Source organism: Kogia breviceps, chromosome 8 (assembly GCF_026419965.1).
Source record: "Kogia breviceps isolate mKogBre1 chromosome 8, mKogBre1 haplotype 1, whole genome shotgun sequence".
Taxonomy (NCBI): domain Eukaryota; kingdom Metazoa; phylum Chordata; class Mammalia; order Artiodactyla; family Physeteridae; genus Kogia; species Kogia breviceps.
In genome coordinates this window covers 66,384,552-66,407,617 of record NC_081317.1, presented here as the reverse complement: position 1 = coordinate 66,407,617, position 23,066 = coordinate 66,384,552, and positions in this window count along the sequence as shown.

Sequence of the window (23,066 nt, the reverse complement as noted above, 5' to 3'; positions counted from 1 at the left end):
ATTCCTCTGTAATTTTTTGGAACAGTTTTAGAAGGATAGGTGTTAGCTCTTCTCTAAATGTTTGATAGAATTCTCCTGTGAAGACATCTGGTCCTGGACTTTTGTTTGTTGGGAGTTTTTAAAACACAGTTTCAATTTTAGTACTTGTGAATAGTCTGTTCATATTTTCTATTTCTTCCTAGTTCAGTCTTGGGAAATTGTACCTTTCTAAGAATTTGTCCATGTCTTCCAGGTTGTCTGTTTTATTGGCATACAGTTGCTTGCAGTAGTCTCATGATCCTTTGTATTTCTGTGGTGTCAGTTGTAACTTCTCCTTTACTTATTTCTAATTTTATTGATTTGTGTCCTCTCCCTTTTTTTCTTGATGAGTCTGGCTAAAAGTTTATCAATTTTGTTTATCTTTTCAAAGAACTAGCTTTTAGTTTCATTGAACTTTGCTATTGTTTTCTTCATCTTTATTTCATTTATTTATGCTCTGATTTTTATGATATCTTTCCTTCTTTTTGTTTCTTCTTCTTTCTCTAGTTGCTTTAGATGTAAGATTAGGTCGTTTATTTGAGATTTTTCTTGTTTCCTGAGGTAAGACTGTATTGCTAAAACTTCCCTCTTATAACTGCTTTTGCTGCATTCAATAGGTTTTGGATCATCATGCTTTCATTTTCATTTGTCTCTAGGTATTTTTTGATTTCTCCTCTTTGATTTCTTCAGTGATCCATTCATTGTTTAGTAGCATATTGTTTAGCTTCCATGTGTTTTTGGTTTTTACAGTTTTTTTTTCTTGTAGTTTATTTCTAATCTCATATCATTGTGGTCAGAAAAGATGCTTGATTTGATTTTAATTTTCTTATATTTACTGAGTCTCACTTTGTGGCCCAGCATATGGTCAAAGCTGGAGAATGTTCCATGTGCACATGAGAAGAATGTGTATTCTGCTGCTTTTGGATGGAATGTTCTATAAATATCAATTAAGTCCATCTGGTCTAATGTATCACTTAAGGCCTGTGTTTATTGGTTTTCTGTCTGGATGATCTGTCCATTGGTGAAAGTGGGGTGTTAAAGTCCCCTACTATTATTGTGTTACTGTCAATTTCCTCTTTTATGGCTGTTAGCATTTGCCTTATGTATTGAGGTTCTCCTATGTTGGGTGCATAAATATTTACAATTGTTATGTCTTCTTCTTGGATTGATCCCTTGATCATTATGTAGTGTCCTTCTTTGTCTCTTGCAATAGTCTTTAAACTTTATTTTGTCTGATATGAGAATTGCTACTCCAGCTTTCTTTTGATTTCCATTTGCATGGAATATCTTTTTCCATCCCCTCACTTTCAGTCTGTGTGTGTCCCTAGGTCTGAAGTGGGTCTCTTGAAGATAGCATATATATGGATCTTGTTTTTGTATCCATTCAGCCAGTCTATGTCTTTTGGTTGGAGCAATTAATCCGTTTACATTTAAGGTAATTATCAATATGTAATTTTCTTAATTGTTTTGGGTTTGTTTTTGTAGGTCTTTTTTCCTCCCGTTCCTTCTCGTTTTCTTCTCCTGTGGTTTAGGACCATCTTTGGTGTTGTGTTTGGGTTGCTTTTGTGTGTGTGTCTGTGTGTGTGTGTCTGTGTGTATCTATTGTAGTTTTGGGGTATGCTGTTCCCATGAGGTTTTGATATAGCAGTCTATATATGTGCAAGGTTGTTTTAAGTTGCTAATGTCTTTCCTGCCTAGAGAAGTTCCTTTAGCACTTGTTGCAAAGCTGGTCTGGTGGTGCTGAACTCTCTTAGCTTTTGGTTGTCTGTGAAGTTTTTGATTTGCCTGTCAAATCTGAATAAGAGCCTTGCTGGATAGAGTATTCTTGGTTGTAGGTTCTTCCCTTTCATCACTTTAAATATATCATGGCGTTCCCTTCTGGCCTGCAGAGTTTCTGCTGAAAAATCATCTAATAACCTTATGGGAGTTCCCTTGTATGTTATTTGTTGTTTTTCCCTTCTTTTAATATTTTTACTTTGTCTTTAATTTTTGTCAATTTGATTACTATGTGTCTCAGCATGTTCCTCCTTAGATTTATCCTACCTGGAACTCTCTGTGCTCCTGGACTTGGGTGACTATTTCCTTTCTCATGTTAGGGAATTTTTTTTACTCTAATCTCTTCAAATATTTTCTCAGGCCCTTACTCTTTTTCTTCTTCTTCTGGGACCCTTATAATTCGAAAGTTGATGCATTTAATGTTGTCCCAGAAGTCTCTTATACTGTCTTCATTTCTTTTCATTCTTTTTTCTTTATTCTGTTCCATGGCAGTGATTTCCACCATTATGTCTTCCAGGTCACTTATCCGTTCTTCTGCCTCACTATTCTGCTATTGATTCCTTCTAGTATATTTTTCATTTCAGTTAGTGTTCATCTCTGTTTGTTTGTTAGTTCTTCTAGGTCTTTGTTAACCATTTCTTGAATCTTCTAGATCCTTGCCTCCATTCTTTTCTGAGATCTTGGATCATCTTCACTATTATTATTCTTAATTCTTTTTCCAGAAGCTTGCCTATCTCCACTTCACTTAGTTGTTTTTCTGGGGTTTTATCAATATCTTTTTCCTTCATCTGAGACATATACCTTTGCTGTTTCATTTTGTCTAATTTTCTGTGATTGTGGATTGCATTTCACAGGCTGCAGGATTGTAGTTCTTGCTTCTGGTGTCTGCCCTCTGGTGAATGAGGCTATCTAAGAGGCTTCTGCAAGCTTCCTGATGGGAGGGACTGGTGGTGGTTGGAGCTGTGTCTTGCCCCGCGTTCAGTAAAATTTGAATCTGCTTGTCTGCTGATGGGTGGGGCTGTACTCCCACCCTATTGGTTGTTTGGCCTAAGGAAACTCAGCACTGGAGCCTACAGGCTGTTGGGTGGGACTAATGGTGGCCTCTGGGAGGGCTAACGCCAATGGGTACTTCGCAGAACTGCTGCTGCCAGTGTCTTTGTCCCTGCAGTGAGCCCCAGCTGCCCCCCACATCTGCAAGAGACCCTTCAATACTAGATGGTAGGTCTGGCCCAGTCTCTTATGGGGTCACTGCTTTTTTCCCCTTGGTCCTGTTGCACACAAGAGTTGGTATGAGCCCTCCAAGAGTGGAGTCTCTGTTTCCCCCAGTCCTGTGTAACTTCTGTGATCAAACCCAACTGGCCTTCAAAGCTAGATTCTGTGGGGACTCCTCCTCCTGCTGCCAGACCCCCAGGCTTGGAAGCCTGACATATGGCTCAGAATTTTCATTCCTGTGGGATAACTTCTGTGGTATAATTGTTTTCCAGTTTGTAGGTCGCCCACCTGCCAGGTATGGGATTTGAATTTATTGTGATTTGCCCCTCCTACCATCTTGCTGTGGCCTCCTCTTTGTCTTTGGACATAGGGCATCCTTTTTTGGTAGGTTCCAGCATTTTTTTGTCGATGGTTGTTCAGGAGTTAGTTGCGATTTTGGTGCTTTCATAAGAAGGGAGTGAGTTCGTGTCCTTCTACTCCACCATCTTTAGCTAATCTTCCTTCCTACCTTTCTTTGTCTGCCTCCAGGACACTTATCATCTCAAAATGTGTGGTTTCCTGTAAGTCTGGAGGTTCCTGCTTCTCTTTGTCTGCCCAGCAACTCCTGATGTTTACAAGATGTGTGGTTTCCTGCCATGTGGCCCATGTCCCCCTTTCCCTGCTCATATTTAGCTACCTGCCTGCTTTAACAAGTCACTGGTTGTTATTGGTACTTCTGACTGATTGGCTATAACTTAGGGGGTTCCCACAACCGCCTCCTCAGTTTTGATAATTCACTAAAACAACTCACAGAACTCAGGAAAACACTTTATTTGCTATTGCCAATTTATTAAAAAGGATGCAACTCAGGAACAGCCAAATGGAAGAGATGTATAGGGCAAGGCACAGAGGGGCACAGAGCTTCCATGTCCTCTCTGGGCACACCATCTTCCCAGTACCTCAATGTGTTCATCAACCCAGAAGCTCTCCAAATCCCAGTGGTTTGGGGGTTTTATGCAGGTTTCCTTACATAAGCATGATCAAGTAAATCGTTGGCCACTGGTAATTAACTGCATCTCCAGCCTCTCTTCAGCTCTACAGAGGTTAAGGGAGGGGTTGAGGCTGAAGGTTCTAACCCTCTAATAATGCCTCTCACAGTCTCTCTGGCCATCTGAAGCTATCTAGAGGCCTCCAACTACTAGTCATCTCATTGGTATACAAAAGACACTCCTATCACTCCAAGATTCCAAGGTTTTAGGAGCTATGTGCCAGGAACTGAGAATAAAAAACAAGTATTTATTTTTTATTATACCACAGCACCCTGAATTTTAACTCAGCGATGCCATCCATGCGAACTCTCAGACTTAGAGGCTGACCTAATGGTATAGGAGTATATAAATTTCAGAACTTCATTATTGAAATTGAAAAAAACATACAAAAGGACATTATTAAGAGGTCAGTAGTAGTATCTTTATTTACAAAAGTACTGTAACAGTATTAAAGCAGTCTGAGGATCTGAAAAACAGGGTTCACTTCTGTACCTACTAAGTCCCAGGAGCAAATCATTAACCAATGTTGAGCTTTGCTTTTCTTACCTGCTTTGTAAAATGAGAGATAACCCATTTTATCTTAAAATTTTTGTATGTCTCAGATGAGATAATATATGTGAAGATGCTTGGCTAAGCATGCTTGTATAAAATATTTTATGAAAATATTATATAAAAGACAGGATATCGTATTTGGTTTCCAGAAAACTGTACAATTTGACCAGAGAATTCTATTAGAAAGAAGTTCTTTCATTATATTTCCTGCTATTTAAATCACTCTGATATTGACATTTTGAAATTGCACCTTTAGCCTATTTATCTCATTTTAGTTTTGAAAATAAGAATCACTAGCTAGCTCTACCTAGCTGTAAATGCTTTCTGAAAACCACTGTGCTTTGGAATGCTGACCAGCAGACTTGTAAGTTATTAAAAATTTTTTTAATATGATATTATTTCAGAATGGTTAAAATATGAAACGGAGGTATAAACATATGTATATATTTATTTTATATATACTTATATTTTATATAATTTATAAAATTATATAATTTTATATAATATTTAAAAGTAATGGGAGATTTGGTTGAACTTGTCTCTGATTACTGGGAGGTACCCTCCAAATGCTTGGAAATTTCCCAAGTGATATTTATTCATGGTAGATCCTTCAAATCTTGCTAGTTTGCCAGTAAGGTGACTCATGGTGGGCTCCTAGATAATTTCTGATAGTGAGATGACATAGGGTGGGGGTTGGCCACACCAGAAAGACCACCCATGTGATTAGAGGGTTTGGGCTTTGAGCCACATGATAGCAGTATGACCTCCAAGGAAGTGGTAGAGATTGAGTTCAACCTCCTGGCCAGTGATTCAATCAATCATGTCTATATAATGAAACCCCCCCAAATTGTGGACACCAAAGTTCAGGTGAGCTTCCCTGGTTAACAGTACTCTGTGCAAACTGTTACATATCAATGAGCCAAGGAGGCTGAAGTGCCCTGACTCCATAGGGAGAGGACATGAAAGTTTTGCATTTGAGATCTTCCCAGACTTCTCCCTATGTGTCTCTCCTTTTGGGTGTCCTGGTTTGTGTCTCTCTTTTTTTTTTTTTATGAGTTGTTCCAATGAACTATCAAAACTGAGGGGATGGTGGAAACCCCCAAATTTGCAGCCAGTTGGTCAGAAGTGCATGTTTCCTGCAAACCCTTAAGCTCGTGACTGGTGTCTGAAGTGAGGGCAGACTTATGGAGGTCTGTGCCCTTAACTTGTGAAGTTTGACCTAACTCCAGATAGTATCAGAATCATATTGTAGGGCCCTACCCATCCTACCTATCTACCCAATCCTCTCTTGCACTCCTCTATCAAAACAGAAATGACAGAATCATTTGAAATTTATGAAATCATTTGAAATGATAGAATCTTTGAGGCAAGATTGTGTATTCATACTTCCTCATCTTTTCAGGAAACAGTATAGGTAGATGGTAAAGACATTGGGCTCTGAAATCAGAATAAATGGGTTCAAAACCTACCGCTGCTATTTACTTAGTTTTTGACCTTGAGCAAGGTACTTAGCTTCTTAAAGTTTCCCTTTCTTTGTCTGCAACATGGAAATAATAAAAGTACCCATTTCTGCTCAGTTAAATGAAATAATGCTTAGCACTGTGCCTAAAATATATTAAGAACTCAGTGAATGTTAGCTGTTACTTTTATCATTACTATTAAACATTAAAGAAGCAAAGAGTCTTGCTTAAAGGCATACAACTGGCTAGAAGCAGAGATATGCCTGGAACACAGGTCTCCTTAATTTGTAACTTCTATTTGGGTGAAAAGCTAAAAGCCTTCCCACTAAATCTGTAACAAGAGAAGGATGCCTACACTCACCACTTGTATTTAACATAGTATTGAAAGACTTATCTACAGCAATCAGATAAGAAAAAGAAATAAAAGATATCTAAATTCGAAGGGAAGAAGTAAAACTGGCCCTATTTGCAGATGATATAATAATCTATATAGAGAACCCTAAAGTCGCCACCCAAAAACTATTATAACTAATAGATGAATTCAGCAAGGTACCAGGATACGAGATTAATGTCTATTGTGTTTCTATACACTAACAGTGAAATATCAGAAAGAGAAAGATTTTAAAAATCCCATTTAAAGTTGCATAGAGGGCTTCCCTGGTGGCGCAGTGGTTGAGAATCCGCCTGCCGATGCAGGGGACATGGGTTCGTGCCCCGGTCCGGGAAGATCCCACATGCCGCGGAGCGGCTGGGCCCGTGAGCCACGGCCGCTGAGCCTGAGCGTCCGGAGCCTGTGCTCCGCAACGGGAGAGGCCACAACAGTGAGAGGCCCGCGTACTGAAAAAAAAAAAAAAAAAAAAAAAAAAAAAAAAAAAAAGTTGCATAGAGAAAAATACCTAGGAATGCCCTTCTGGTTCTCCAAGGACCCAGTGCGGGGAGAAAAGTGAAGACTCCTCTGCTGCTCTCTTCATCCCTGCAGGGAAGGTGAGAAAACAGAGCTGCAGAGATGTTAAGAAACCTGTACCAGGTCATTCAGCTGGTCCCCAGTCCTACTGTGCTGGCCCTACTCCAATGACTGGTGTCCGTATAAGAGGGAAATTTGGACACAGGCACAAAGGGAAGAAAGCCCTGTGACAATGGTGGCAGAGATTGGAGTGAGGCATTTACAAGCCTAAGAATGCCAAGGATTCCCAGCAACCACAAGACACTGGAAAAGAGGTACAGAACAGATACTTCCTCAGCCTGCAAAAGGAACAAATCCTGCTGACACCTTGATTTCAGACTTCGGACATCCAGAACTGTGAGACAAAAAATTCCTGTTGTTTTAAGCCACCAGGTTTGTGGTCATTTGTGCCTGTACCCCTAGGAATCTAATCACCTTATCTATAATTCTTGGACTAGGGTGTGAAAGAGAAGCTTTCAGATTGAGGATCATCCAAAGAAGTCGGGAAAGACATAGAATGAAGCAAGTAGTCAATACATAGCACTCAACCTTGATTTATTCCTCTAAATCTCTATTAAACTAATTTCAGTCTTGTAATAATAAGAGCCAAGGGCTTCCCTGGTGGCGCAGTGGTTGAGAGTCCGCCTGCCAATGCAGGGGACGTGGGTTCGTGCCCCGGTCCGGGAAGATCCCACATGTCGCGGAGCAGCTGGGCCCGTGAGCCATGGCCGCTGAGCCTGCGCTCCGCAACGGGAGAGGCCACAACAGTAAGAGGCCCGCGTACCGCTTAAAAAAAAAACAAAAAACAAAAATAATAATAATAAGAGCCAAGTTCTCTTTCCATGACTTCTACAAGTAGTGCCACCTGGAGAAGGTGCTATATGCCAAGCACTAAAGAGGCATCTGTCAGTTGGAATGCTTTCCTTCTGGTCAATTCCTTTGTTAGAACAGCTTAGCTGTAGTACTCAGCCTCTCACGTGTGGACATGTGACTGACTTCCAGTAAATGAAACAGAAGCATGAGTAACATATGCTAGCTCCCAGCCAAGCTCACTACTACCTCCCTCAAGATAAGCTCTGTGCTTTTGCCTCCTTCTGATTGTCTGCAAAAGGGATCATAATCCAAGTAAACTTGAAAGCCACAAGTTAGAAGGTGATCCCTGTGGATCATCACTTGGAAGCGAGGTTCCTGCTGATAGGAATGCCCCATTTGGACATGGCATAAGCAAGAAAATAATCGTCTTATTACAGAAGGATGTTGAGAGAATTAATGACACCAGCATATCTTTTGAGTCCCTTGGAGCTGTCTAAACAAAAAGATGTAACAATAACTGGAGAGAGCAGAAGGAAATGAATTCCAGTGTGGAAGTCAACAAGCCAAACACTTCAGCTGGAGCCCAAACCCAGACATGTGGTAATGAGACCAGCAGCAATTTCTCTCTGCAGCCCTGGTCCACACAGTGTAAACCCAATAAGCAAGGGAATCCAAAGCTTCAAGACCTACAGCTAAAGTGCAAACGACAGCAGCCTTGCACGTTGGGAAAGGTGCTTTCCTTTGAGTTGCAGTGTCCGGCCAACACTTCTCATAACTACCACTAGTGTGAGGAACGTGCAGTAGTTGGGCTGAGTGATACAGAACAGCTCAGTATTTTAGAACCCCCAAGGAGGTTGAAGGATTCTTGCAGGCACTGCCTTCATTACTATTCCTGATAGGAAGGTAGAAGTCATAATATGTAATTTTTACATTCTATTGATAAAGCAACAGCAACAACAAACAGGCCCTGAGAAAATAAGTTTTCCTAAATGAGGCACCAAGAAAGCAGGATACAGTTCCCACCTAAACATAAAAATTTTTTTTGTTGGTCCTGGCAAAATGCTGAATCATGATGAAATTTACTAATGTGCACTCAAGGCGAACTACTCATGACTTTAAAAATAAAACCACTCAAGCAAAACAATGAAGGTCTATAGAATGGTCACTGAAGGCCTTGGCCATTCTTTACTTAAAAAAAAAATTTTTTTTGAAACTTCCATGTACCAATTTGCCATTCATGTGAAATACTAGGCAGCAAAAGTGAGTAAATTCTGAGGTGACTGAATTATAAGGACTTGTTTCTGACTAGAACTTTTCTCTTTTTTCAACATTGCCAGATAGGAGGTCCACTAGTGCCCACCACACTCAGCATTTGACTTCAGACATAAGTGACAACTTCCTCCCTGAATTCTCGGGCACTTACATTATTTTAATAGAACAATAGTTTTTTAGAAGATAATGGTTGGCTTATATTCATTTTTGTGTCCCTACAGCACAAGTTAAATACCTTACACACAGTTAGTACTCAAAAAATATTTGTTGAGAGAATGAATGAATAAATGCATGAATATGTATCCAGAAAATATTCCACCAAGATTGATACCAAAAAAGAATAAAATAGCAGTCAAATGACAATGAAATCACAATAAAATTACAAAGAAAATGTTAAAAAAATAAAAAAGAAAAATACCTAGGAATAAATTTAACCAAGGAAGTGAAAGACCTATACTCTTAAAACTATAAATCACTGATGAAGGAAATTGAAATGACTCAGATAAATGGAAAGATATCCCATGCTCTTAGACTGCAAGAGTTATATTGTTAAAATGGCCATACTATCCAAAGCAACATACAGAATTAATGCAATCCCTATCAAAATACCCATGACATTTTTCACAGAACTAGAACAAACAATCCTAAAATTTACATGGAACCACAAAAGACCCAAAATTGCCAAGGCAATCCTGAGAATAAAGAACAAAGCTGGATGTATAACCCTCTGAGACTTCAGACTACATTTCAAAGCTACAGTAACAAAAACATGAGAGTACAGACATAAAACTAGACACATAGATCAACGGAACAGAATAGAGAGTCCAGAAACAAATCCATGCACCTATGGTCAATCTATGACAAACAAAACTACAATGAAGAAAAGACAGTCTATTCAACAAGTGGTGCTGGGAAAACTGGACAGCCACATGTAAAACGATGAGATTAGAACAGCCCCTCACAACAAATACAAAAACAAACTCAAAATGGTTTAAAGACCTAAATATAAGATCTGAAACCATAAAACTCCTAGAAGACAACATAGGCAGAAAACTCTTTGACATAAATCATAGCAGTATTTTCTTGGGTCAGTCTCCTAAGGCAAAAGAAATAAAAGCAAAAATAAACTAATGGGACATAATTAAACTTAAAAGCTTTTGCACAGCAAAGGAAACCATCAACAAAACAAAATGACAACCTACTGAATGGGAGAAGATACTTGCAATATGACCAATAAGAGGTTAATATCCAAAATATATAAACAGCTCACACAACTCAATATCAAAAAAATAGACAATTAAAAAATAGGCAGAAGACTTGAATAGACATTTTTCCAAGGAAGACATACAGATGGCCAACAGGCACATGCAAAAATGCTCAACATCACTAATCATCAAAGCAATGCAAATCAAAACCACAATGAGGTATCACTTCACACCTGTCAAAAAGGCTATCATCAGAAAGTCTACAAATAACAAAGGTTGGCAAGGATGTGGAGAAAAGGGAACCCTCAAACACTGTTGCGGGGAATGTAAATTGGTGCAGCCACTATAAAAAAACAGTATGGAGGTTCCTTAAAAACTAAAAATAGAACTATCATCCAGCAATTCCACTCCTGGGTATATATCTGGAAAAAATTAAAAACTAATTTGAAAAGATATATGTAGCCCAATGTTCATAGCAGCACTATTTACAATAGCCAAGACATGGAAGTAACACAAGTGCCCACTGACATATGATTGGATTAAGAAGATGCGATAGAGATAGGTAGATAGATAGATAGATAGATAATGGATTATATAATTTTATTTATATATACATATATATAATGGAGTATTACTCAGCCATAAAAAAGAATGAAATACTGCCATTTGAAGCAACACGGATGGACCTAGAGAATATTATGCTTAGTGAAATAAGTCAGACAGAGAAAGACAAATGCAAATACTATGATGTCACTTATTCGTGGAATCTAAAAAACAATACAATGAATGGATGTATATGCAAAACAGAAATAGATTCACAGATACAGCAAACAAACTTGTGGTTACCAAAAGGTAGAGGGAAGCGGGGAGGGACAAATTAGGGGCATGGGAGTAACAGATACAAACTACTATATATCATATAGATAAGCAACAGGAATATACTGTATAATACAGGGAGTTATACCATTATCTTGTAACAACCTATAATGGAATATAATCTGTAGAAATACTGAATCACTTTGCTGTATACCTGAAACTAACATAATATTGTTAAGTCAATTACAATTTAATTTAAAAAAAGGAAACTTCTATTTGATTCTTCTCTCTTTATATCATGACACCTCTCTCCTGTAGCCTCCTTATTGCTCCTCTACCTGGAACATTCATTCCTACCAGTCTATTGTTTCATACATCTGATATATCCTCTTGATTCTCTTACATCAATGTTATTCCCATGCTTCCTTCAAAATCCAGTTGTCTCCATTATCTTTTCAAGCCTTATGGATGACTCTGATTGTGGTGACAAAGTTGATTGTTTTCTGCCTAGTATTGTATGTATGCATGATTTAATCTTCCTAACAAGGGTGTATACCATGAGGGCATGTGTTCTCCATGTTTTTTAATCTTCTTGCTAGGACACACAGTAGTCTGTAACTAGGACAAGTTAACTTTAGTCTGTTCTCATTTGTAGCTTCATTCCAAGATTATAACAAAATTTTGCCAGAACACATCTTTCAGAGAATATGCCAAACCTCTTGGTCCTATGTCATTCTCTTCTCAAATGACCTAATTAATGCTTGAGATCTCGGTAAAGTCTCCTCAAGTGTACCACGTTACTGATGCTAAATTCTCACACTGGGAAAACTGAGTTCCCATATTAATCTAATGGAGTAAAGGAGGGAATATTGATGGATAAGGCTGAAAAGTTAGGCATGGGACATATCATTCAGGGCTTTATAAGTCATGTTAAAGATTTTGTTTTTATCCTATGTGCAAAGGGAATCCACCAAAACTTTGGAGCAAGAAGATGACAAGATCCAATGGATTGGAGGGAAATAAGAGTAGAAGTGGAGAGATTATTTGGAGCTCTATTGCAGTAATCCACGTTTTTAAAATGATGATTTGGTTTAGGGTGACAACAGTAGAGACTGGGGTTAGTACACAGATTGAAGATATATTTGAAGGAGTTTTAAATAGCACTTGGAGATGAACTGTATTAAGAAGTGAGGGATGGGGACTTCCCTGGTGGTGCAGTGGTTAAGAATCCGCCTGCTGGGCTTCCCGGTGGCGCAGTGGCTGAGAGTCCGCCTGCCGATGCAGGGGACTGACCTGTCTGGGAGGATCGTGCCCCGGTCTGGGAGGATCCCACATGCTGCGGAGCGGCTGGGCCCATGAGCCATGGCCGCTGGGCCTGAGCGTCCGGAGCCTGTGCTCCGCAACGGGAGAGGCCACCACAGTGAGAGGCCCACATGCCGATAAAAAAAAAAAAAAAAAAAAAAAAAAAAAAAAAAAAGAATTAGCCTGCAAACGCAGGGGACTTGGGTTCGAGCCCTGATCTGGGAAGATCCCACATGCCGCGGAGCAACTAAGCCCGTGCGCCACAGCTACTAAGCCTGTGCTCTAGAGCCCGCAAGCCACAACTACTGAAGCCTACGTGCCTAGAGCCTGTGCTCCGCAACAAGAGAAGCCACCACAATGAGCAGCCCACGCACCACAACGAAGAGTAGCCCCTGCTCGCCACGAGAGAAAGCCCGCGAGCAGCAATGAAGACCAAACGCAGCCAAAAATAAATGTTTTTTTTTTTTAATTAAAAAAAAAAGAAGTGAGGGATGAAGGGATTTAGTAATGACTCAGGTTTCTGGCTTGAGCAGCTGGATGCACAAAGGCATTGAGATGGGAAAGCCTAAAGAGAAACAGATTCATGGATGGATAAGCAAGTGCTTCATTTTGGATAGAGTTTGAGATGTCTGACATATCCATATGCAGATGCCGACCAAGTTTCAACTCTGGAGCTCAGAGGCACTATTCACAGAGAAAATCTGTACCAGAGCTGTTTTGCTGTTACCTAATTCCATTTTCAGTGAGAGACCAATTTTATCATTGAACCTTCTAGAACAGCAGTCCCCAACCTTTTTGGCACCAGGGACCAGTTTCGTGGAAGACAATTTTTCCACGGACTGGGGGTGGGGGAGATGGTTTTGGGAAAATTCAAGCTCATTACATTTATTGTGCACTTTATTTCTATTATTATTACATTGTAATACATAATGAAAATATTATATAACTCACCATAATGCAGAGTCAGTGGGAGCCCTGGGCTTGTTTTCCTGCAACTAGATGGTCCCATCTGGAGGTGATGGGAGACAGTGACACCCAAAGTGTGTTGCTTATGTCCAGTCTACTCCGTAAGATGCAGCTTAATTGTCATTTGCCACTCACTGATAGGGTTTTGATATGAGTCTGCAAGCAACTGATTTATTATAGTCTCTGTGCAGTCAAACCTATATGCTAATGATAATCTGTATTTGCAGCCGTTCCCCAGGGCTAGCATCACAGCCTCAGCTCCACCTCAGATCATCAGGCGTTAGATTCTCATAAGGAGCGAGCAACCTAGATCCCTCGCATGTGCAGTTCACTGTAGGGTTCGTGCTCCTATGAGAATCTAATGCCGCTGCTGATCTGACAGGAGGAGGGACTCAGGTGGCAATGGGAGCGATGGGGAGTGGCTGTAAATACAGATGAAGCTTCACTTGCTCACCTGTCGCTCACCTCCTGCTGTCTGGCCCGGTTCCTAACAGACCACGGACTGCTACTGGTCTGTGGCCCGGGTGTTGGGATCCCTGTTCTACAGCTAGTCACCATGAAATTGCAGCTTAAATCCTAGCATAAACTTGGCAGTATGGAGACTCTTTTTAAAGACTCTGTTATAAAAACACTTACAAAGCAACCTTCAGCAAATGAAATAGATCACTGAGCTCAAGAACCCAGGGGCCCCCAACCTAAGGTTGATTATGCACCTACCATGTGCTAGGCTACATGCTTTACAGGCACTATCATATTCTACAAGGTGGCTCTATTACTCTGCCTAGTTTACATATGACGAAACCAAGGGTTAGAAAGATTAAGACGTTTTCTCAATGATATTTGGCATCACAGCCTAGTGAGTACTGAAGCCAGGACTAGAAGCAAAGTGTGTCTGACCCCTTCAATTTTCCACTGTTTTCTTGGGGTTATTTTGCATAACATGACCATCTAAAAGGTCAACAGCAGCATTTTCTTTTCCTAGAATATGAAATGTTACATTACTCCCCTCCCCAGCCCCAAGTCTCCTTTTTCCCCATTGGATTCCTCCCCCACCTTTTACCTTTTCCCTCTCACCCTCTCTCCCTCTCTTTCTTTCTTTCTTTCTCTTGGAAAAAAAAAAAAAAGTAGTTCCTATCTGAGTGATGGATGAGGAAAGATGGACAAGAATCAAATATTCTAATGATGCTGGTAAAATCTGGCTTCCTTAAGGTACTGTTAAATATGCTCCTAACTGTGAGCTACAGAGAGAAAACAGTTGCCCTGGCACTGGAATAAAAACAATTTGCCTTCACTATAAAACCATTATGATTTGATGGATGGGGAATGAACTACTCCTACAACAGCTGCTGTACTCATTAATTACTCACATAGACTGTAAGGAAACAACATTCTCCTCAGGTATTTAGCCTGTTACTTTTGCAAAACAACTTACCACACCCTTTGCATGTCTTTTGTGGTCTCATTTTATTGTGTGTAAGTCAGCCTCAAAATTAATATAAAGTAGGTATGCAAGTTAGAGACTGCCAAATTGATTTCAAGGTTGGTCTTGAAATTGTTTTTTAAAGTATTTTGGTGTATACACCCCCTCTAGACCTTCCAGAATACAAACACTCAATTCAGCAAATTATACCTCTCCTAGAGCCAACTGTTGACACCATACTCTTTATCCCCAAAGACCTATGAATTATTTTTTAAATGAAAAGAAAAAAGAAAGAACATAATGGACCATGTTAACATTTCTTGGGTTTAAGAAGTAATTTGAGTTATTTTGAATATTCCTGTTGGATGGTATGGCAGACACTGTTCATGAACTATACAACACGTGAGATAGTCAGACCATCCTTGCTCCTACTTCATGAATAGTGAGGCTTATCATTTTCAATAGACATTTGAACTGTTTTCTGTTTTTCACTATTACAAACTGCACTGCTATGAACATTCCTAGACTTCCTTCACATGTCTCTCAGTGCAAATGTGCAAGAATTTCTCTAGGAGTGGGACTGATGAATCATGGGGTATTTTTATTACTTTTCTTTGATTTTAAAAGGGTTATACCAATTTACATCCCCACCCACAGTCTAAGTATTCCTCTTGCTTCATATTCTCACCATCACTATTTATTGTTAGAATTTTTTATTTTTGCCAGTCTCATGGGTGGGGTGACATGGTACTACATTATGATTTAATTTGCATTTCCTTAACTACTGAGGTAGAACATTTTTTTAAACATCTTTATTGGAGTATAATTGCTTTACAATGGTGTGTTCGTTTCTGCTTTGCAACAAAGTGAATCAGTTATACATATACATATGTTCCCATATCTCTTCCCTCTTGCATCTCCCTCCCTCCCACCCTCCCTATCCCACCCCGCTAGGTGGTCACAAACTACCTAGCTGATCTCTCTGTGCCATGTGGCTGCTTCCCACTAGCTATCCACCCTACATTTGGTAGTGTATATATATGTCCATGCCACTCTCTCACTTTGTCACAGTTTACCCTTCCCCCTCCCCATATCCTCAAGGCCATGCTCTAGTAGGTCTGTGTTTTATTCCCATCCTATCCCTAGGCTCTTCATGACATTTTTTTTTCTTAGATTCCATACATATGTGTTAGCATTGGTATTTGTTTTTCTCCTTCGGACTTACTTCACTCTGTATGACAGGTTAATTTGCTATTCAGCTTTCTGTTTCTGTGAAATGCCTGTTCAAGTTTTTGCCCATTTCTCTAAGAATTTTTTTTCTAACTGATATGTAGAAGTTACGTATACATCCTGGATACTGACTTTTTGTCAGTTTTACCAGTTGCTAATGTCTTCTCCCAGTTTGTGCCTTGTATTTTCACTTTGTGCTGTCTTTGGTAAATAGAAATTCTTAATTTTAATATAGCTGAGGTTATGAATCTTTTCCTTTATAATTTATGCTTTCTGTGTCTTATTTAAGAAATCCTTCCCTACTCCATGTAATCCATATAATTAAGATATTTTTCAACACTGTTTCTAACAATTTCATAATTTTGCTTTTATTGCTTAAATCTGAATGCATCTAGAACCTATTTTTTGCCACATGGATAATCTATTTTCCCAACATCATTTATTTAAAGATTCATTCTTTCCCCCACTTATCTGCTTTAAGTTTTTATATATACATGGGTTGGCTTCTTATCTCTCTATTCTGTCCCATTAGTCTATTTGTCTGTCTTTGAACTAACAGCTTGATAAATCTTGATATCTAGTATTTTAGTAAAGCAGGTCCCCCATCTTATACTTCTTCAGGAATGACTCATGTATTCTTAGTCCTTTGCATTTCCACATGAATTTTAGAATTGACTCGTTAGGTTTAAGTATACAGTTGGGACTTTGATTGGAATTGCACTGAATCTGCAGATCACTTGGGATAAGTGAAATCTTTACAATAACATGTCTTCTAATCCATGAACATGGTTTATTTCTCTATTTAGTTCTTTTCTAGTGTCTTTTGATAATGGTTTATAATTTCTGCCATAAAGTATCTGGACACTTCTTGTTAGGTTTCCCCCAGAACTTAACATTTCTTAATGTTATTGTAAATTTTTTTACATTATACTTTTTGTTGCTATTGTATAGAAAGGTAATGACTTTTAGCATATTTATCTTGTGCCTAATAGGCTTGCTAAACTTTCTTATTAATTCTAATAATTTATCTATTGACTAATTTTCCAATCTTTACACATAAATTCTTTTTTCTTGCTATATCACACTGGTTAGAACCTTCAGTACAATACTGAAAGAAACCAGATGACAGACGCTCCTCTTGTTCCTGATCTTAAAGGGAATACTTTTAACATTTCAACATTGAGTTATGCCTATATTTAAAGCTGATGAAATCATGCTGCTCAGAAGTAAAGCAGTTGCTCAAGATCATAAAGCCTTTAAGTGATAAATCCAAGATTTAACATTAATCCAAGACCCATGTTCCTTTTATCAATTTGTGTCAGTATGGCCAAAAATCTAACCATTGGGACTTAAAATAGGCAGAGGCAAGGGGATACACTTGGATTTAAGACAATCTAACCCAAAGTAAAAATAAAAAAATAAAAGCCTTCGAGCTTCGCTAAAACTTCAGAAAATACTGGCAATCATTCTGCGGTGCAAACGTGGACATAATCCTTCCTAAAAATTGCCTGATAGTTCCTTGCTTCTCACAAGGATAAAGTCCAAATTCTCAGCAGGATACCCTTCCAAATTCATCTCTAGCCACCCTATCCCCAAATACCTTCAACCCTGTACTATTCTTCATTCCCTAAACCTGTCATATATTTTCATCTGCTGTGACTTTGAGCACTCAGTCCTGCCTGTTATACAGTTAAGAATCCTAACCACTCATTCATTCATTCAACCAACAAATAGTTACCAAGACCCTAGAATGTGGCAAAAGTTGTGGTAAGCACTGAGGATATAATGGTGCAAAAAACAGTATAGTCAATGCATTTGTCAAGGCTTCAGAAAAAAGGAAGTTGTGGGAGAAGGATAGAAGACAGAATAGCAGTGTTCTAATTGTCTTACTATTTGCTTTAACTGAGTCTTTGATTTGCAAGCTGGGCTAACCATTCTGAAGTCCCCGATCTTTCATACTTATCCTTTTACTTCTTGTATTAATCAGAATTCTCCAGAGAAACAGAACCAATAGGAGGATGAATGTGTATGCCTGTGTGTGTGTATATATACACAAACATATGTGTGTACGTATGTGTGTGTATGTATGTACACAGAGAGAGAGAGAGAGATTTATTTTAAGGAACTGCCTCACACGATTGCAGAGGCTTGGCAAGTCTAAAATATGATGGGTAGGCCAGCTTGCTAAAGACTTAGGGAAGAGCTGCAGTTTGAGCCCAAAGGCAGTCTGCTGGCAGAATTCCTTCTTACTCTGAGGAGGGTGGAGGAAAGGGGTCAGTCTTTTTTTCTATTAAAACTTTCATTTGATTGGAGGAGACCCACCCACCCACATAATGGAAGGCAATCTACTTTATCAAAGGTCTAACAATTTATATGTTAATCTCAACCAAAAAATACCCTCACAAAAACATCCAGAATAATGTTTGACCAAATATCTGGGCACCATGGCCCAGCCAAGTTAACATACAAAATTAACCATCACACTTCTTACCCTTTCCTCTCTTTCCTACATCCTTGAACTAATTTTTTTTAAGGAGAACTTGAGTAGGAGAAGGGAGAAAGGGATAGAAGGAAAGTGTCAAGGATAGCCATCTGATTTTTTCTTTTTTTATTTTTTTCTTTTTTTTTTGTGGTACGCGGGCCTCTCACTGTTGTGGCCTCTCCCATTGCGGAGCACAGGCTCCGGACGCACAGGCTCAGTGGCCATGGCTCACGGGCCCAGCTGCTCCACGGCATGTGGGATCTTCCCAGACCGGGGCACGAACCCGTGTCCCCTGAGTCGGCAGGCAGATTCTCAACCACTGCGCCACCAGGGAAGCCCTCTTTTTTTCTTCAAGCTTAAGCTGTGAGGAATGTGTGGTTGAGAAAGGGCTCAATTGTTCAGCCTGTTTAACCCTGAAATGCCAACAGCACTGTCTTCATCCTCGTCTCCCTCAGAAGCTCCCAGTGCATGCATAGATCACTCTGCCAACCTTGCTGCAGCTGAGGAAAAGAGTCTTATAAAGTAGAGTACTAATTTTCTTTCTTAGGAGAAAATGAATATAAAGTTGTTTGAGGTTTGGCATTTTCCTTCACTTATTTCAAACCCAGAAGGGTCCGCATAGACTTCCCACTCTGAAAGAAATTTAGTTTTCAATGTTGAATAATGAAATAACAGAAAATAATTATTTAAAGTCCTATAAAATAAGAATATGGAAAAGAAAAACACACTAACTACAAAACGAGGTTCTTTTGATGGTATTAGAAGCCCATGTTTGTTTTCCTAAATTTCTCTTCCACACAGATTGAAAAAGAAGTGTCAAATAACAAAATGTATCCTGCTTGTAAAATCATGTGAAATAGTTTCTTCAGGATGGGTATAAAGCTCTGCAAATCTACAGAGAAATATCAATCTATAAAACATTTTAAGGGTGCAAATATACAAATCTTACTTCACCTTGGATTGGCTAAATAGGCCATCAACAGAAGAGTAAACACTCCCATCTAGTGGTTCATTTAGGGAAAAGACATTTGTACCCTTCAAAATGTTTCAACTAGTTAGGCAATCTAGTCCTTAAAATATAGACCATTTTGCCCTGAGAGAAAACAGACTTAGAATAATTAAACAAACACTTAGATATACAGTATGGCATGGTAGACAGATCACTGAGCTAAAAGTCTGATATCTGAGTTCTAGCTCTGAGTTCTACTTTTCATAGCTGCATGATTTTGAACAAGTTTTACCTCTCCAAACTTGTTATTCATTTGTAAAATAAAGTGGCTATACTAGATTAGTGTTTCTCAAGTGGTAAGTTATAACACAGTAGTCATACCAGTTTAATGGGTCATGACCTGAATTTTTTTAATTTAAATATAACCCCCAAAAAAGTGCACCACAGGCTGTAGGAGTATTGTTTAAGGAAGTAAATAAATGTACACATACGTGTTGTATGAGTGTTCATGTATGTGTCTCCTGGAAGACAATATAAAATGTACCTGTTAATGTGGGTCACAGCCAAAAAAGCTGGAAAGACTCTAAGATTTCAATCAACTCCAAATTCATGTTCCTATGAATTGTGGCCATCAGTCCTCCCTCAGAGTCCTAATACAGGGTTTGAGCCTGCTTAATTTATAGTTAGATTTCTGATAGACCTGTCTACTGACCAGTGATTTCTCTTACAGTAACTCAAAAATACTCCAATCAGAATAGATATAAATATTTTCCTGATTTTGTTTATGTGTTTTGTTTTATTTTCCTTCTCTAGAGATCACTACCAATCTTTCTAATGCAATGTTTCTCAAAATAATGGTCCAGGGACCAACAGTCTTGGATTCATCTGGGGTGTTGTTCTAAATATAAATTTTTGCTTCTCCTGTCCTACTGCTAGACCCACTGAATCAGGACCTCCAGGTATAGGGTCAAGCAATCTGCACTGTCGTCAAGTACCCTAGGTGATTCTTACATGTCCTAAAATTTGAGAAATACTAATTTAATTTTCAATGACATTTTCAAGGATAGAGCTCTTAGCAAGTAATTTTGTTGATCCCTGTCCATCTAACATCCTCTGTACTATCTCTGTCCTTTCTTCCATTTATTACTCCCAAAAGGAAATGATCCTTGCTCATTCCCATCTCAGGAGGACAGATCTCTAATATCTACAGAGACTTGGGCCAATGGAAACACCAATAACTTTCATGTATAAATCTGTAATATACTACCTGAGACCAAATGTGATTTTTAATATATTAAGCTATACTGAACAAATATTAGCCAGCAATTGTTCATTTGCACACAATCATACTCGGTACTTTTAAACAGAGCCCAAATCCTTTCTCTCCCAAATTTCAAAATAAATACTTCTGAGAATTGGTGGTTATATATAGCCTTACTATTCAAAGTGTGGTCCCTATACCACAACACCAGCATTTCCTGGGAGATTGTTAGAACTAGACTCTCAAATTCTACCCCATAATTGGAATCATCTGAATTTTAATAAAATTCCCCAGGTGAACTGTATGTACACTAAAGTTTAAGAAGCACTGGTCTAAATCAAAACCACAATGAGGTAGTACCTCACACCAGGCAGAATGGCTATCATCAAAAAGTCTACAAATAATAAATGCTGAAGAGGGTGTGGAGAAAAGGGAACCCTCCTACACTGTTTGTGGTAATGTAAATTGGTACAGCCACTATGGAGAACAACAGTATGGAGGTTCCTTAAAAGACTAAAAATAAAACTATCATATGATCCAGCATTCCCACTCCCAGGCATATATCTAGAAAAGATGAAAACTCCAATTCGAAAAGATACATGCACCCCAATAGTCATAGCATCACTATTTACAATAGCCAAGACATGGAAACAACCCAAGCACCCATCAACAGATGATTGTTTTAAGAAGATGTGGTATATACTTTAAATAGATGATTACTCAGCCATAAAAAAGAATGAAATATTGCCATTTGCAGCTACATGGATGGACCTAGAGGATATTATAGTACATGAAGTAGGCCAGACAAAGACAAACATATATCACTTATATGTGGAACCTAAAAATAATACAAATGAATCTATATACAAAACAGAAACAGACTCACAGACATAGAAAATAATCTTATGGTTACCAAAAGGGAAAGGGACTGAGGGGAGGGATAAATTACGAGTATAGGATTAACAGATACAAGCTACTATACATAAAATAGATAAGCAGCAGGGATTTACTATATAACACAGGGAACTATATTCAATATCTTATAATACCCTATAATGGAAAATAATCTGAAAAAATATATATATCTATATAACTGAATTACTTTGCTGTATACCCGAAAATAACACAATACTGTAAATCAACTATACATCAATTTTTTAAAAAAAAGAAGCACTGCTCTATAAATAGTGGATGTGAACCAGTCAATTAGTAAATGCACAAGTGACTGCAGCCAGGATTTTTGATGAGGCTCACAGAAAAAAAAAAAAAGTAATGTAATGGCTTCTAGGCATTGTTATGGACTGAATGTTTGTGTCCCCTCCAAATTCATATGTTGAAGCCCTAACCCCCAAAGTGATGATATTTGGGAGGTAATTAGGTTTAGATGATGTCATGAGGGTGGGGCCATATGATAGGATTAGCATCCTTATTAAGAAGAGACACCAGAGATTTTTCTCTCCATGGAAGAGAGTCCTGAAAGCAAGGAAGAGAGCTCTCACCAAGAATCAAATCTGCTGGCACCCTGATCTTGGACTTTCCAGCCTCCAGAACTGTGAGAAATAAATATCTATTGTTTAAGTCACCTGGTCTATGGTATTTTGTTATAGCAGCCCTAGCTAAGACAATGTGCTAAACAGTCCTTTTTTAACCTGGAATCTGTTGTCTTTATTTTCAAAAAATGGGTCCCTAATACCCCTCCTGCCTGTGTAGAAAATCTCAGAGGAACACACAGAAGAGAGGGTGAGAGAGATAGAGGTTGAGAGACAATTTTTTAGAGAGGACTATAAATCTCCATATAGTTATCGAAGGCTTTGTATTAAATGAAGTAGTTGTTCAGGTGGGAAGACTGAGAAATAGCTGGTATCAGTACCCTGATACAAGGAAATGAGCAAATCACCTCCAGGAGAATCAGACACAGAAAAAGATCAAGGCCAACTTAAATCAGTAAGATGCTACAACGAGATTATAGTAGCATTTCTCTAAATGACAGCTGCAATAGAGATTCCATTACCTAGAGTCACCAAAGCAGATATTGTTGTCTGGATGTTCACATGTTACATAAACCCCATAGTTGCTATCACAATATTTTAGAAAAGCTGAGTGTGTTTGGGAGAACTATCTAGACAGAATGGGCACCATTTTAAGATGTAAGGCCCAGGGGCTTTATAATTTTGGTCTTAATGGAAAATGATAATAAAACCACAATTGTAATATCCTTGGCCACTTATTTCTCAAGGCCACTTCTTTCTTCAGAAATGAGGATGAAATAAGCTATACAGGAATAAAACATCAATAAATGCCCAGTCAGACTATACATTCCATCTGGCTTTTGGAAACAGGGCATCCCCTTCCTATTATTAA